The sequence below is a fragment of the Chinchilla lanigera genome, unplaced genomic scaffold (assembly GCF_000276665.1).
Source record: "Chinchilla lanigera isolate Chin_1 unplaced genomic scaffold, ChiLan1.0 scaffold00038, whole genome shotgun sequence".
Lineage (NCBI taxonomy): Eukaryota > Metazoa > Chordata > Mammalia > Rodentia > Chinchillidae > Chinchilla > Chinchilla lanigera.
Genome location: NW_004955439.1, coordinates 17,970,544 through 17,988,437, shown reverse-complemented (window position 1 = coordinate 17,988,437; position 17,894 = coordinate 17,970,544). Strand labels below are relative to the sequence as shown.

At 37.1% G+C, this 17,894-nt stretch overlaps 1 protein-coding gene across 1 annotated transcript in view; it reads left to right on the top strand.

Moving 5' to 3' along the window:
• The window catches only part of Qki (QKI, KH domain containing, RNA binding), a 154,523-nt gene that overhangs the window by 91,290 nt on the left and 45,339 nt on the right, over positions 1-17,894 (top strand). The window lies entirely within an intron of this gene.

Here is a 17,894-nt window from a genome sequence, read left to right as displayed (position 1 = left end):
CTCTCTCTCTATCTTTTGGTAGTTCAGGTTCTCTGGCTCATTTGTTTGCTGTTTCTCTCTCTCCCTCCTTCGTTCTCTTCCTCTTCTTCCTTTCCTCTTTCTCCACCCCTCTTGTCTCTTGCCCTCTCTGGTACCTCTTGTGTGTTTCTCCCATGTCTCTTGTAGTTCTGATAGACAAAGAGTTTTAAAACAGGATCATTATTTCTCATGAACAGAGATGCAAAGATTCTGAACAGAATTTTAGTAAGTTGCATATGACTATATATAGAAGGGATTTGTTACTATTATTACTACTAGCAAAAAATGAATAGTGGTACCTCAGTTCAAAACTTAATACTTCCCATGATTCTGGTTGTAAAGGGACTTGGACAAGAACCAAATCAAATTTCCCCATAAGGAGCTTAATTTGGGGTTTGGTGGTGCCTTTTTTTTTTTCTTCGACCGAGTTTCAATATGCAGTTCAGGCTGGCTTTGAACTCACTTTGTAGCCCAGGTTGTCCCAAACTCAAACTGATCCTTTTGCCTCAGCCTCCTGAGTGCTGGGATTATAGGTGTGCACCATCATACTCAGCTATCCATTAAATTTGATGTGGTCCTTGTCCAATTTGGTTTGTGACCAAAATCCTGAAAAGAATTGAGTTTATGCACCAAAGTACCAATATAGATCTTGAGAATGCAAGATTATTTTAGCATCTGGGAATGCATTACTTTACTTCATCATATCAGTGGAATAAAAGCAGGAAACTGATTGTCTATAGAAACAAAATTTATTTGCTGCAGTTTACTACATATACATGATTAAACCACCCAGCACAGGAAGAATGAAAGTTCCTAAATTTGATAAGGTTCATCTGTGGAAAAGCATACTAACCCTATACTCGGGAATAAAACAGTGAATACAGAGACTACACAATCCACCCCTTGTCAACTTGGCAACCAGACACATTTCTTAAAACCAATTTCCCGATAAAAAGATACACATGTAATTGTGCCTAACATGTTATAATTATCCTGTGTACAAACAGAACCACACTAATTCTCTCACCAAAATAGAAGGTAAGTTTTCTTTGGTTGATGCTTACACTTATGATTTTATAACTTCAACATTATAACACGGGTTTAACAATCCTTAAGAACTAGTAGTAAGTCTATCCGTATTGTATCAGAACCATATAGGGGAGAAATAGTACAGTTATAATCCTCTTTTCTGCAGCTGATTATGGGGTCATAGGTGGTTATTTAGAACTATCCTCTTCCACTACCCATTCTGTATTCCCTTGATCTTCAGCAAGCACCTCAGCAGGTCTTGGTTCTTTTCCTGGTGGAGTGACCCATACCTTCATTTTTGAAGGCTCTGGACCATTTGTCATTGTGCTTGTGCGGTTATTGTAGTTGCCCAGTGACTTTAATAATAGAGCATGGTAATACTAAGAGGCGCCCTAAGGGATCTCCTGTACTCCGTATATATTCTTCTTTTCCTCCATTGTGGAGTAGTATTCCAATTTCTCCTTGATAGTCTGGGTCACTCACCCCTGATAACACTGTGACTCCTTTTTTAGCATGTTTTCTCAGAGGCATGAGGAGACCAAAATGATCAGAGGGAAATCTTAGCTTCCAGTTCAGTGGTATCATTGTTGTGCTTCCTGGTGTAAGCCTTTCCCCCCTCTGGAACTAAGAGACAACTTTCAAGCCAGCAGAACATAGGGTCAAGGGAACAGGAAGCAAAAAGTTTTCTAGTGGATCGCTAGGGGTGATGGTGAGTGATTCCATTCCTGTTTCCACCCTTTGATTCCTGGACCCATGAATCCTGGCTGTGGGAGACACAGTACCATATAATGGATGCTGATTCAAAGCATATACAGCCTTTTGAAGTATCTTACCCCTGCCCTGCAAGCTGTTGCCACCCAGCTGGCGTTATAATTGTGTCTTCAAAAGACCATTCATTCCACCCACCTATCAATCTAGGTGCTTCTGGATGGTGAAGAACATGTAAGACGAGTGAATTCTGTGAGCATGAGCCCATTGCTTCACTTCCTTGGTTGTAAAATGTGTTCCTTGGTCAGAGGCAATGCTATGTGGAATTCCATAATGGTGGATAAGGCATTCTGTGAGTCCACGGATGGTAGTTTTGGCACAAGTGTTAACTCGCAGTGAAGGCAAATGCATATCCAGAATACTTGCCTATACCAGTGAGGACAAAGCATAATCCCTTTCATGATGGAAGTGGTCCAATATAATCAGCCTGCCACCAGGTCGAAGGTTGATCACTCCAGGGAATGGTGCCATATCGGACACTCAGTGTTGGTGTCTGCTGCTGGCATATTGGGCATTCAGCAGTGGCTGTTGCCAGGTCAGCCTTGGTGAGTGGGAGTCCATGTTGCTGAACCCATGCATAACCTCCATCCCTGCCACCATAGCCACTCTGTTCATGGGCACATTGGGCGATGACAGGTGGATGAAGAAGGAGGTTGGCCATGATCCACAGAACGCATCATCTTATCCACTTGATTATTAAAGTCTTCTGCTGATGTCACCTTTTGGTGAGCATTTACATGGGAAACAAATATTTCTACATCTGTTGCCCATATGGAAAGGTCTAGCCACATACCTCTTCCCCAGGTATCTCTGTCACCAATGTTCCAGCCACCCTGGATTTGTTAGGCATTTGAGAGCCAGAGGATAGGAAATAAACCCAACAAAAATTCAAGGTCCTTCTACCTCCGTGAAATTTCTAGGAGTCCAAGTGGTGTGGGGCATGTAGAGATACTCCTTCTAAGGTGAAAGGTAAGTTGTTGCATGTGGCTTCCCCAGTGACCAAAAAGGAGGCACAGTGCCTAGTGGGCCTGTTTGGATTTTGGAGGCAACACATTCCTTAAGTGTGTTACTCTGGCATATGTACTGACTGCCTCAGAAAGCTGTTTATATTGACTGGGGCCCAGAACAGGAAAAGGCTCGACAACAGGTCCAGGCTGCTGTTCAGGCTATTCTGCCCCTGGGGCCATATGATCCAGCAGATCCCATGGTACTTGAGGTGTCAGTGGTAGGTAGAGATGCTGTTTGGAGTCTCTGGCAACCCTTATAGGTGAGTTGCAGCAGAGGCCTTTAGGATTTTGGAGCAAGGCTCTGCTATCATCTGCAGATAACTGCTCTCCCTTGGAAAAATAGCTCTCGGCTTGCTACTGGGCCTTAGTGGAAACTGAACAACTGTGTGACATCAGATCACCATGTGACTTGAGTTGCCTGTCATGACCTGGGTATTATCTGATCTACCAAGTCATAAGGTTGGACATGCACAGCAACAATCTATCTCTACATGGGAACTCCTCTGTCCTTCCGCATTTCCCTTTTATATCATCTAGGTGATGATCTACTCTAGGGTGGCTCCTCTAGGTCCTAGGGTGTAGAATTGCTGAGTCAATTTAGTTAAGCTTCTAAACTTTTCAAGTTGACACAATCAGTCAACCACTGTAATATGTTAATGAAAATGCATCCATATCCACCTAGAAAAGCAGTAGCAGGTATACATACTTATTATGAGGAATTGGCTTACATAATCGTTCATACTTGTTAGTCCAGAGTCTACAAGGCAGTCAGTGGGAGGGAAGATCCAGGGGGAAGGGGATAACTTTTGTAAACCCCAGGTAGTGATTACTGTATCTGAGTTTAGAGAAGGCCTCAGCTGCCTTTTAAAGAATTTCAAATTACTAGGTGTCCCATCTAAGATAATCTGATTAATTACCTCTGCAAAATCCCATCACACCAACATCTAGATGAGTGTTTCAATGGGTAGCTGGAGGAAGGCGAATATATGTTACAGAATGGCTACTACTTCTCATTGTCTTCCAGCTTTTGAGAAGGAATGTGCATTAACCAGAAACATACTGGAAGTGACATCCTGGCAACTATAGATTAGTGTAGTTAACACATCACAAAGCCATTTATTTTGTTTATTGGTGCTACAGGATAATTTCAGTGATGCATGTGCAATATAAATTTAGGTGCTATTGGATAACATAGCTATTTCTAGAAGGTTAAAATCATTCAGGGGACAGCTAGTCCTTTTTAAGCCTATATTTAATCTATGCTTAATACATGGATTTACACTATTGGATTTATTCCCATTTGTTTTTTATTTTTCTTCCTACCACCAACTTTGTGCATTTAATATATACAGATTCCTTTTAATATTTAATGTGAGAGGTATTTGGGAAGTTTTAAGTGAGGTTTCATCTTACCGCCATTCATGTAATCTACAGATGTTTCAATAAAATAAATGGCAAGGAAGTATGGAAACTGTCTATGGGAAGCCAGGCATAGTGGTGCCAGTCTGCAACCACAGCACTTTGAGAAGCTGAGGCAGGAGGATCACAATTTAAGGCCCACCATGGGGAATTTACTGACTTAGCAAAACCTGTCTCAAAATAAAAATGAGCTGGGGATGGAGCCCACCACAAACACCTGGAACAACAACACACCCACCACAACAACAGTCTGCAGTTGTTGTCATCCTTGGAAAACGAAGCCCTAACCAAAAGAAGGCGTCAGTTAGAACCTTGCTGGGGGAATCTTGTTTTCCAGGAAAAGCAGGTTACATAAGCTGAAGAATAAATTAGTTTCCTGATATCTTTATTCAGCAGACATTTAAAAAGTTGTTTTGGCCAGGAGTATAGCTCAGCAGCACAGCACCTACCTGGCAAGCATTATGTTGTGAGTTTGATTCCTGGTAGCAAAAAAAAAAAAAAAAAGTTGCTTTGTGGTGTGCTGGGTGCTGAGGATCCAGTCAAATAGAGTCAAGGTTGATAAGCATAAATTTTAATTAGAAAGGGCACAGATAAGCAAGTTGGAAAATGTGTTTTATATAGAGAAAGAATTTCTCATTGGTCATATATAATTTTTTTCCTAATAATGGTGACTATAATTAAGAGAACCATAGTCTCACCTTTCTTCATTCAGCTTCTCTGGATGTGACTCTAAAGTATTATAGACTATATAAACACTTGTTGTAAGTGCATATTTTCAACTTTTTAATAAAGAAGCTATTTTTATTAATATTGAAGAACTTAATACAGTGATGACAAACCATTTAGATCTTTCAATAGGTTTGCCACCACTAGTTTAATACTTTGTTGATAGGCAAGATACACATTGAGGTATTATTAACTGTGATCATTGAGGTTATATTTTGTACTTGTAGAGGAATTGTTTTCATTTTACAGGCTGCAGGTTTGGGGATTGTGGTCCCATTTATATGTAGTAATTAGGAGTAACTTTGTTTAGCATGGAATAATTAGAGCAAAATGTTCCATTCAATCTTTAAATCTTTTTCTATTCGTAGAATGTCAGTCTTATATTTTAAAGAGCACTTGTGAGACAAGTGTAGGCAAGCCCCTAACAGATCTGCCATTTCCATCTCTCTCAAAGTATAAATGGGTATTTACAGTTTTGCATGTATTTATGGACATAAGAATTTATTACTAATTATCCTTTTCAGAATAGAATAAAACAAAGTGCAGAGTTACTGGCTTTTCTGTTCAATGTGGGGATTATGTTGGTTCTAAGCTTTCTGTTCAGGGTGGGGATGTATTGCTTTATACTTTATTCTCTTGATAAAAGCAGAGCTAAACTAGGTCAAGAGTTGGTGATCATTGAAAGTGGTACTTTCTCTCCCTTTTCCTAGCCAGATTGTTTTCATTTCACTGTTAAACATCTCAATGTGCAGATTATTTCAAGAAGTACTAGACAGAATTCCTTACTTAGTCACTAGTAGAGATCAAATGACTAGATATATAGACATGCAGTGTTACCTTATAAAAAATGTATCACTAATAAGAGCCACATGAACAAGACTGTTACAGAAATATCATGTTTTGTCTGAAATGTAAAAAATAATGGTGTGCTGATATTTCTAATGTGACACCGTGGAGATGTGATACACAAATCAGAGTTGCATTCATGTTTCATGTCTTTCACCTAATGGTGGCCTCACTTCTTTAACTACTTACTCTGTATACATGCCTTCCTGTTGAGTTACTTGGTTGATTGGTTGGTTGGTTTTACTATTTTGAGCTACCATCTTGCAATGTAGTTTAGGCTGGCCTTGAACTCACTGTGTAGTCCAGGGTGATCTCAAAGTTGATACGATCTTCCTGCTTTAACTTCACAAGTGCTGGGATTACAGGCATGCATTACCATGCCTGGCACATGCCCTGAAGTAAGTTAGTATCTACCATTCAGGTTTTACTGTGCAGTTACTAAATATTGCAGGAAATAACTCGTGTTTTTCTTAAAAATAATTATTGTTTTAGAATATAGGCATAGCCTTAAATATGTGTATTTTCCAAAAGATGGTTTCTCCAATAATAACGGTTACTATTAACATCATTTAAATTGAGCTTTGCTCTCAAAATTAACTATAGTAATTTAAAGATAGATCAATTTTAAGTATTATGCTGAATCATATGGCATTTTTGTAAAGTTTGCTTTGTACTTCAGGAAATGTTTTCTACTGCACTCTGGTTTTAATTACAAAGCCAAAGGAAGTATAACATAGATATTGTAGAAGAATGGACTTCCTTTTTGTCTTAGTAAGATATGTATTTAATTACTGAAGGACAGGTAACATACCCTTTCCTTGGTCACTGATGAGACATCTTTAGAGACATTATCTCCAGAAATGTCACTTGATAATACAGAATTTAAGAAGTTCACTTTATTTTCATGTTTCTGAAACTTAAAATATCTGAAGTCGCTATACTAAAGCATACAACAACAAAACAGCTAACATTTAACAGGAATTAATCATTAATGTATTAACTAATGTGTATATTTTAAAAGTGTCAGTTTTTAGCAGTAAAAAGTCATAAATATAAGTTTTAGTTAACTGAAAATTTTAAACAGTTTTTAGTGAAATTATAAATACTAGATATGTAATTGCAATTCATGGAACAAGATATGCATATATCTCTTTCTATTTATCAGAACCCTACAAAATGGAAATGGTAAGAGATGTTGAGACTGTGACCCTGTCTGGGCCTGTAGGCATGAGCCTCTGCAGTGGTGCTGCCTACCCTGCACAGTGACTCTCACTCAGTGGCTGGGAAGCCTCTGCACGTCCAGCAGCACCGCTGGAGAGGGAGCTTTTAAAAATGCTTTCAACTTATTCCTGATATGCACTTTTACTGCACATATCAGTCTTACTCTTGGGTATGTTCTATTTCAGAAGTACTAAAAGGAAGTAAAAATAATTCTATCTTAAAGAAAAAAGAAAAGCTGAATTACTTAAGATACTATTCTGCATTAACCATACCATTTTATGGTCATGTTTTGTTAGATTATGAAGGATTATAAAAAAGATAATGATTTTTATAGTTTTATCTTGTTAGCTAAATGTAAATAAAAGATTAGAAGTCTTAGATTTTTGTATTTTTAGGATGATAGAAATAGTGTAAGTTTAGGAGAAATTACACAGAGAATCTTGGTCACTCGGTTTTTCCAATAATTTAAACTATCCTAGCTTTTCATCTACTAAGAAATGTGATGTAATTTTCAATTAAAGTCAAAAGTAGTAAGATACTCATATCAAATAACCTTAAATGTTGCAAACATTTTAGATGAATATATTTATATAATTACCCTTTGATTTTACTTTTTTCTTTGGGGACAAGGTCCGGCTGCATTTCCAGGCTAGGCTTTTGAACTCTTGGGCTCAAACCTTTCTCTTGCTTCAGCCTCCTGGATTCCCAGGACTATAAATGCTATCCACCATACCCATGTCGCTGAGAGGAAACAGTGATTAATTGGTATTTTATTTGTAGTGTGGTTTTGATTTGGCTTCTTCCTAATTGGGGAACTGCAAAATCCCTGATGCTTTGTTGTATTGACATATGACCAGAACAAAGTTTTGCATTAGAATTAAGGGAAATCCTTGTTAGCTGGAAAGACATCTTTTAAGTAAGACAGAGAAGAAAAAGAGGAGGCATTACACTGTAAAAATGAGTACTGTGTGAGCTTGTTATTGCCTTCAACATCTCTTTCATTTGATCCTTGCAACCATGTAATCAATGGAAATGAGAAAGTAAGATTTAAGGTAAGGTTACATAAAGTAATGCGTTGCACAAGATGACAAAGCACTGAAATTTGGCAGTCAGTAGAGTCTGTATTCCTGCAACACTGTTAGGTCCCCTTGCCCACTTTTTAGGGGTAGGTAGTGTAGGGAAAGGCCGCCTGCTTTCCCTTCTATAGTGAGTAAGAGATAAGTCAAGGTTTGGAAGAAACAATAGTATGGTGATCAGTGAAGAAAAGTGAAGTCTCCACTAATGCTTAGCATTGCTAAGCCCAGTGGACTATAATAAAATAATTATAAATTATGTGCCAGTTTCCTTATCAGAGTTCTGAGTAGTTTTTCCGTGGACACTGTTATGGTTGATACATTGTGTCAACTTGGGGAGTCTAGAGGTTTGGCTAAGTGACTCAGCAGGAAGCCAGGGTGCTTACTTTGTATACATCCTGAGCCTGTGGAAGAGGAGGGCATGGAGATTATGTGAGAGCTACATTCCCCTTAGGTGGGGGTAGCCTGTTTACAAAGTAAAAAAGGGAAAGAAGCTGCTTGCCGCCATTCCTTCCTTTTTGCCCTGGCTACTTTGCTGTTCGGCTGCCATTCCCCCCTTTGCTCTTGTTGGTTTGCTACCTTCTGCCTCGGAGCCAGCCAAGTATGGACTGAAACCTCCACAAACTGTAAGCTAAATAACCTTTCCTTCCTTCATTTTGGGCGTTGGGTATTTTGTCTCAGCAACTAGAGAAAAGTAACCAAGACAGACACATAGATATATATTCCAAAGTTTTCAAACATAACTCAGAATCATTATTCCTTTGATACTGTTGAGCACTGATGGGCTCACAATGGTATGAGGGCAGTTGTGAATTAGTGTTTGGGAATGATGTGAATATCCACAGTACATTAGGTTGATTAGGACATTGCAAAGCAACAACTACAAATGATGAAGTTGCTCTTTTTTTATGGCTGTACTGGGGATGAAATCTGGGGCTTTGTATGTGCTAGACAACTGCTCTAACACTGAGCTACATCCCTAACCTGCTCTTTTCCTTCTAAAAGCACCTTTTTAAATCTAATGGGCCATGTGTTATTGTTCTCTTAGATTTTGGAAATCCTAATAGATACTAGGCTGTGATCATTTTTTGGAGGACATAAGGCAAACTGAATCTTTCAAGATAATTCTATCTTTACTTGTGGTTGCAGTTCATTGGACTCACCACACATCATTCATTAATATTGCCTGATTTATAAGTATTTGCATAGATCTTGAAAATCAGATATTTGCTTTCCCTAACCTGAGTAGAAAATACTCATGCAAATATTTAAGAAAACATGACAGTTTAGAATCTTAGTGATTATTTAATCAATATATTGTGTAACTTGATATTTTCTTTTTATAATGTAGTATTTTAATAGATACCACATGTATTTAAACTGCTTATCACGTGCAAAATATTTTCTAGGATAGTGATTTCTGACATATAAGGACAGTAGTGTATTCAGTAATGAAAATGCTAATGGTTAAACTGGATTCAATAATACTTGTAAATAAATTTGTATATTAATTATGATGGTATGAATATGTGCTAAGAAACTAATAGTACATTTTGTGTGTGACATTTTAATAGAATATAGAACTGTTGTGTACATACATGTAAAACAAGTGCAGAAATTAATATTTGAGGGAAGCTGATGAAAATATAAATGAAGTGCAGGTTCAGATCTGCATAGGTCAGAAGAGAATAAAGTATAAAGCTATTAGTTGCATATTAAGCTCTTATATGGGCCTTTAAAAATGTATTGTAATATATAAACTGGAAAGGAACTGTCTTTATAGAGGCTTACTATTTTGGAGCACAAGATTAAGTATTATGATATAGTGATAGAATTCTGTGAAAGTAAAGCAAAGCACAAGGAGAATAAATTCTGGTAGGATGGAGGTAACTTGGGAAGACATTATAAAAGTATTTGAATTCTTCAGTTTCATTAATTTTTTTCCCTTTATTACTATTTCAGTACATTTTTTGTGGAGCCTGTGAAAAATTATGGCTGTGGTTTATTCCTTTTTTCCAGGAAACTGTTGATCCTCCTTTATATGTATGTCATTTGAAATCCAAACCTTGCCTGAACTGAGCTCTTTTCCAGCCTAAAAACTGTAGAGATTATAGGTGTGTCTTTCTTAAGCTCCTTTTTTCCCTGAAACTTATACTGTATAGTGGTACCTCGGTTCACAGAGTTCTTTCCATGATTTTATCAGTAAATATATGTGAAGATCATATTCTAAAATAAGCAGCTGTGTTCTACTGAATTTCTGCCGAAGTATCAGAATTACCTCAGGAAAAATTTATACAGTCAACCATGTGCTATCACTCTTACTCTGACCTTTAAACTTTTATTACATAAAACTATTAATATCCATGTGCATATTTTTAAAAATAATCCTCTTGTTTAACCTTTCTTGTTAGCTTCTATAGTAGTTGTAAGGTCTTGAAAGCCAGAAGTGTTCCTGCTGAAGTCAGTTCAGGTATGTGCATTGAATCAGATTTTGGCCCTTTAGTTTGTCTCATCTTTAAATGAAAAAAAAAGTAGATTTTATTTATTTTATATTTATTCTTATCTTTAAAATTGTTAAAAAGGTGGAATTATTTTATAAACTGCTGATTATAAACCTATGGGTTGATTTTTGTTTTTAGTAATATTGATAGCTCTGACACTTTGAGTCTTGTGCTGTGGTCTAGTAAATACTAAATAATTAAGGGCTGTGTTTTAAGGTCAGTGGTAAGGGATATGAAGCTGACCCTGTTTCCATACTTCTAAGGGCTTCTTAATATACACTGGAGGGGTAATGCCAAACGAAAAATAATAGAGGAAACACCCAGTCTATGTGGATATGATGGTAAATTTGGTAAAAGATGAACTTTTTAAAATTGGAGTTTTGATGATTTAAGAAGCAAATGTGGGTATAGATCAGTGGCGGCGAACCTATGGCACATGTGTTATTTGCTTTTCTTTCAAGACAAAAGATGTTAATGTATGAGTTGTGTTTTTTTTTTTTTCCCTATACTAAACCCTCAGTATTCAGGTTGCAGTGTTGGTACTTTTCAATAAATAAGTGGGTTTTGGGTTGCAGTTTAGACACTTATCTCCAAAAGGTTTGACATCACAGGTATAGGTAAATATGTTAATCTTCTATTATTTTCTTTTTCTGGGGTACTATTAGCAAATATTTTTGTGAACAATTTTTAATACATTACATACTAAAACAGTTGTTTCATTTTTCCATGGCTTTAATAAGCATTTCATGTATCTCATAAATGGAGAGAATAAGATACTATACACAAAATTTCACATATGAATTACTAAGACTCTTCAGCTTATGCTCTGGGGAAGAATTTTGAGCTTTCATGTATAGTAAACCCCTCACTTCTGTGGTACAGAGGATTGAACCCAAGGTCTTCTGCATACTAATTAAGCACTCTTAATACTGAGCTACATGCCCAGCCTCCTCCTGTTTATTTTTAAAATTTTTAGATAGGGTTTCACTAAATTGCCTGGGCTCGCCTGTACTTTATTATCCTCTTGCTCATCCTTTTGAGTAGCTAGGAATTGATGAGCAACGGAAACATGGACCCAAAGAGTTTGCTAGTCCTTTATTTCCATCTTTACTATTTTTGGTAAGCATAAGCCCGTTGTTGGTCCCTAAACTTGCTCAGAAGTGAAATTAAAAAGCATGTCATCATGTTTTTAATCTTTTATGGGAAGCTCTGTTCATGTTATTATTTCAGTTTTCTAGCCTTAATTATGGTATCATCAGGGACCCAGGTAGTCTTGTCCAAAATTGTTTCTGCATACTGCAGGCTCCTCAGATTTGGAGAATCCTACTTGTTTTGGTAGTGATTGACATAGTCCAGCATTACTTGGCCAGGACTAGGATTACATAAATTTAACTTGGCCGTGCAGTAATTAATTAGTGGAGTTGATACAGTAAAATTAGGAAGAAGACACATCTGGCAGTGGTTAAAATGTTAAGTGTATTCTTGAAGGAAAAGCATTGGGAATAGTCCTTTTGCTTTTGACTTGGAAAGTATTCACCATAAAAGAAGAAAAGTTTACTATAAATTGGCAAACTGTTAGGCTTAATTCAGTAAGCATTCATTGAATGCCTGCTACCAGAATTTTCTTAGATCATGATCTCAGTAAGATAAATGTGAAATCATCCTGATGTTTTTGTATTATTAGGAAATAGCATGTTTTGAAAACTTGTTTGGTTTAAGTTTACAAGTAGTTTTGAGGTCAGTCTTTATGGCTGGAGTCAGTGAGGAATCAGACTGTATAAAATGCATTTTATGTCTAGTTTCTCAGCAAACATTTCTCAGACTAACTCATGTTACACAAATAACAAGATGGCTGTATGAATAAGCTTAAATACTTGATATATATATTTCCTTGTTATGTATTTCAGTGTTACTATGAAATAAATGTATTTCATAGTAACAGCGTTACTGGAGTCTGCTTCAATTTAGTACACTTCTGAATACCTTTCCAAGAGGTTTCTGTGGGTGAACTTTCACATTAGGAGCACAGTGGGAGCAGAAGTTTGGTACTCACTTGTCTGAGTACAAATGTATAATTAAACGAATCTATCAGCGGGAGTCAAGACAATCAGTGTGCTCTGATGCTTCATGTTACAAAATTACTTTGTTTTTCAAACATACTGTAATTAGAGCATAATTTTAAACTTCATAGGCAGTGACTCATCAAATCTTTTTATTTAAATTCATTCCACAACAAATGTAGTTTCTCTCCTGTTGAGAATTTTGTTTTTATTTTGTATTTTTACATCACTGTACAGCAGTTTCTGAAATGAAGTTGATGTTCTTCTATTGAAAAATAACAATTATTTTTGGGCAGCAGTGTTACTGATCTCTAAGTTAAGAATATTGGAGATATGCACGTATATTAACATCACATTTTAGTTTTAATAACTTAATCACTTAGAAACTTTAAAGACAGAAGAAAATCTGTGCATAAGTTAAATGACTATATGTATTTGTATCATTGAAGTTTGATCGATTATTCTCTCATTTAGGGGAAAAAGCATTTTTTTAGGTGCAAAAAATCTGTCTTACCAGATGCTTTTCTCCTAATTCTTGCTAGTCCTCCTGTGACTTGCTCAGGAATTTTCTTATGAGGAAGCAAGTTGGTTTATAATTGGGAGATATGCCTCTGTTGAAAAAGATTATCAAATCTCTCGAGTCTTATTTTTTTCAACATCCAAAGTCCCTTAAATTTCTGTCAAGAGAAGACCTAGAATTCTACATAAAAGATTTAAAATAGTAAAGTTCGATTACCTCTGTGTTGTATTGCTTCTGGTTTTTCACAAACTTATGCTATTTTAGGGCAGTTTGCCTAATTTTATGATTCTCATGTTGCTGATTTCTTTGGCTAGGACCACAGGCTGTAAAGTTGCCTTGCCTGTTTTCAACAGCGTATTGGTACGAGTTGGACAAGCCATGTCTGCCTCAGCCTCCTTGATAACACATTGGCAAGAATAATAGTCCTAGAGTCATGCAGTTTAGTTAGGATTGAATGAGCTTAAGTTTTTACTTTGTTTAGCATCACAGTTGACAGACGAGCAGTAAGTATTTAATAAAAGCTTAGCTGGTGTTATGATAATTATCATTTTCATTTTTAAATTTATCACCTGAGAGTAAGTTATTTGAAATGTATTTTTTTACAATATGTTTATCAAGAATACAAACCATAATAAACTATTATTAGTAGTGTGTGTTTGCTCTTTGATCAGGTGTGAATGGCATGGTAAAATTCCTTAATATGCTATTAAACTTTAATTTTCTGTATAAATAAAGCTATTTTATTTCCATTTCCTTGAATCCTCTCATTTCTGTCAACCTTAAAGCTTTGAATTTACTATTTATACATGTAATTATTTGTTTTTAGTCTTCACTGACATTTTTCTCTGTTACAGTAAGAACTAGGTACTTTTAAAGTTACTTAAGAGTGAAAGTACATGATCTCATCAGTTTCACCTTTCACCTTCCTTGGAAGCATTTTTTTTTTTTTTTTTTTTTGGCGGGGTGGTCTTGAGACAGGGTCTCACTATGCAGTTTGGCTGGCCTTGAGCTCATTTTGTAGCCCAGGCTGGTCTCCCAACTCACAATGATCCTCCTGCCTCAGCCTCCCGAGTGCTGGGATTATAGGCTTTGCACCACCACGCCCGGCTGTTTTTCAAACTATAAGTAAAAATGTTTTATTTTGAAGCATAACAATAGGTGTAACTTCCTTTTGCTTTTTTATTCATTGCTTTTAATTTGTTGAATTGGCTGAAGGTATGGTATTGTGTTTTGCTTGTTTGTTGGAGACAGTGTCTCTTGGTATGTAGTTAAGGCTGGCCTAGAGCTCACTGTGTATAGCCCAGGTGTTATGGTTTTTGTCTGGATATCTCCCCGAAGCCTCATGCAGTCATGAAGGCAGCTGAATCTAGAGTTTATGATTGGTTCATTATGTGGTGCTGGGATTCCGGTGTGAGTGCCACACCCACCCTAGGGTGGGGAGCCTACTTGCAACATAAGGGAAAGAAAGTCTTGTCTCTTGCTCCTCCCTTTTTGCTCTTGTTGCTTTTGCTGTCTTCTGCCGCCATCACATACATACAACATAAGGGAAAAAAAGTCTTCTCTCTTGCTCCTCCCTTTTTGCTGTTGCTGCTTTTGCTGTGTTCTGCTGCCATAAACTGTTGCTCCTCTGCCACGTTACCCTGCCTTGGAGCCAGCTGATTATGGACTGAAACCTCCACAAACTGTGAGCCAAATAAGCCTTTCCTTCCTTAATTTTGCACATTCGGTATTTTGTCTCAGCAACAAGAGAAAAGGACACCACACTAGCCTTGAACTTACAGTGATCCTGCATCCGCTTCTCTCCAGTGCTGAGATTACAGGTGTGCACCACCATGCCTGGCATTGGCCAAAGTATTTTATAACTCAAAAATGTATTCCTTCATTAAAACTGAAAATTTATGGTGGAGCTTTGTTCTGTGTTCCTATCATACAGATAATGCCCTTCTTTCTAAATCTTTTGACTTTTTTCATCCTCATATATATGTGTCTGTGATAAGATGATTTCAGTTTTCTTTCTTAAGCTCTTTTGAAATATTTTGGATTATAAATGTTCCCTTACTGTCCTTGTGTTAATATCTGTACTGCTGCCTACCCCGCCCCCCCCACACACAGCATCACAGTCACACATGCAACACAAACTTCAGTGTTTTTGTTTACTAATTATAACATCTGGGTCCGTTCCAGATTGACTGTTGAATTTTAATTTCATATGAATTTGCCTACTTCTTTGCATGCCTGTTAATTGGGTTGGATTTCAGATAGTGTGAATTTTATACGATTGGTTGGATATTTTTATATTCCTTTAAGAATCCTTCAGCTTTGTTCTGGAACACAGTGAAGTCTTTTGGAAATAGTTTGGTCCCTTTAGGTCTTGCTTTTAACATTTATGTAGGCAATACTGGAGCAATACTCAGACTAGGATTAACTGTTTCCCCTACTGAGGCAAGACCCTTCAGTGTAGTTACTGTGGATCATGAAGTTCTCAGTCTGGCTCCATGTGAGAACCAGATACTTCGTGACCTTGACTGGGGGCAGGAGGGGAGAGCACAGTTTTTCCCTGGCTCTGCAGTTTCCTGCCAAGCATGCACTGATTGGTGTTCAGTGAAGAACTTGAGTGGGCCTTCTGCAGTTCTCAAGTCCTTTGTAACTTGTAACAGTGAACCCCAGCTGCTCCATTCTCCGTGGGCTCTTACCTTGGTCCACCAGTGCAGGAGACAGCCAGACCCAGATTCTCAAATGATTAAGCTGAACAGTTACTGCAGACTCACATTTCTTCTGGTCTTTTTGCCAGCAATGCCCTTAAGTTGCCTGACTTTCAGTGGCTTGAAATTGCTGTTTTGTGTTTTGGTTGTTTCAGGTAGGAGAGTGAATCTGGTTCCTGTTACTTGATCCTACTGGATTTGGACAAATAGGCATTCTTTTAAGTCTCACCAGATAATACAAGTTACTTTCATAGGTCTACCAAAAGAAAAAAAAAGATGAATATAAATTCATATTGTAGTGAGGGAAGTGTCAGCATTCTTCAATATAAAAATTAAAACTTGCATTTAAACATGGATTTTTTTGGCTAGGAACATATTTGTGCACATTCTATGTTGTTTGCTCTGCAGCTAACCCCATCATTCCCAGTTTCTTGATTCACTGATTCTCGTTTCTCATTTAGTTTTTTATGATGCCTCCTCAGCAAAGAGAAGTTTCTCTTAGTTCTAATTTATTTCCCAAGCCATTTAATAAGTATTTAAATTCCTTAAATTGAGGAAAAATTTGAGTATTACTTTATTAATAGCATCTGCATTTTCTTGGATTCTGTTCACATTTTCTAGCTTTGGGATTAGGTCGACAATGCCTCTTTTATTGTTTCCAAGTTTGATTTTGTTGTTGTTATTTTGAGAGTCTTGCTATGTAGTTCAGGCTGGCCTGGAACCTCACAGCAATCCAGGCTCATCATCCCCAGTGAGATTACAGGTGTGAGCCACCACACTCAGCTTCCACATTCATTTTTGCATAGGTTATTTTTGCAGTCACCAAAAATCTAGCTCTGTAAAGATGTGTCATTATCAAAAGGGTTTACTGTGATCTAATATTGAAATACACATACTTTGAGTTGTTTACTTGTTGGCTAAACACTGATTGTTACTGTTTTCCTTAAATTTTCAAATATCTCCTGGGACCCTGTGAGTCCATGTGCTATCTGAATTCACACTTTAGAAACTCAAGGGTGGTTTAACCCCTCCAATATTTAGATCCATTTTTCTACTAGTGATAATAACTGAAAATAAAACAAGAATATATACTTCAGTGTTACAACTTATTTCTGTCTTCATTGGCTAAGCTCAATCATACGAGTTATAGTAGAAAGCTACTTTATTGCACTAGTTTTATTATCTTTGAAATGTCAACAGCAACAGGTACTATTTATTGATTATCTGTGTTACTTTGTGCTAAACCACTTGCATTTTCCTTATGTAGAAATATTTTTAAATTGTTATATTTTAAATTAGAAGTGTACATATTTGTTATCTCTAAAACTTAAAGGAAGAATCAGCTCAGCTCTGAAATAGTGCTGGGTATGGTGGTTTATGCTTGCAATCCCAGAGGGTCCACTGTCAGGTTGAGGCCAGCCTGCGTTGTATAAGTTCAAGGCCAGCCTGGAATATAGAATCAGACCCTGTCTCCCCAGAAGAGAGAGAGATTCTGTAGTTGGACAAGGTTTTCAGTATGGGAATCTTCTTTACTAGATAATGAGACATCATCAAGGATGGCCGGGTGTGGTGGTGCAAGCCTGTAATCCCAGCACTGGGGAGGTTGAGGCAGGAGGATTACCATGAGTTCAAGGCCAGCCTGAGCTACACAGTGAGTCGAGGGCGAACTTGAACTACATAGTGAGATCGTATTTCCAAAAAAAAAAAAAATTGTCAAGGGAATGGATTACAGATGTTTTCTATATAACTATTACTTGATTAAGGAAAATGTGACCTTAAAGTTCATTTTTAAGGTATGATTTCATGGAACTGCAGTTAGAATTATTCCTACATTTATTCTTGCTCTTATAGTGAAATGTTTCCATAAATAATACTTGATATGTCTAAAACAAATAGCACTTTCTCTACAATATCTCTTTGCAAAACACTTCCTAATGCTGACTACAAACTAGTGTTATTAAAAACAATTATAAGGGGCTGGGGATTTAGCTCAGTGGCAAAAGC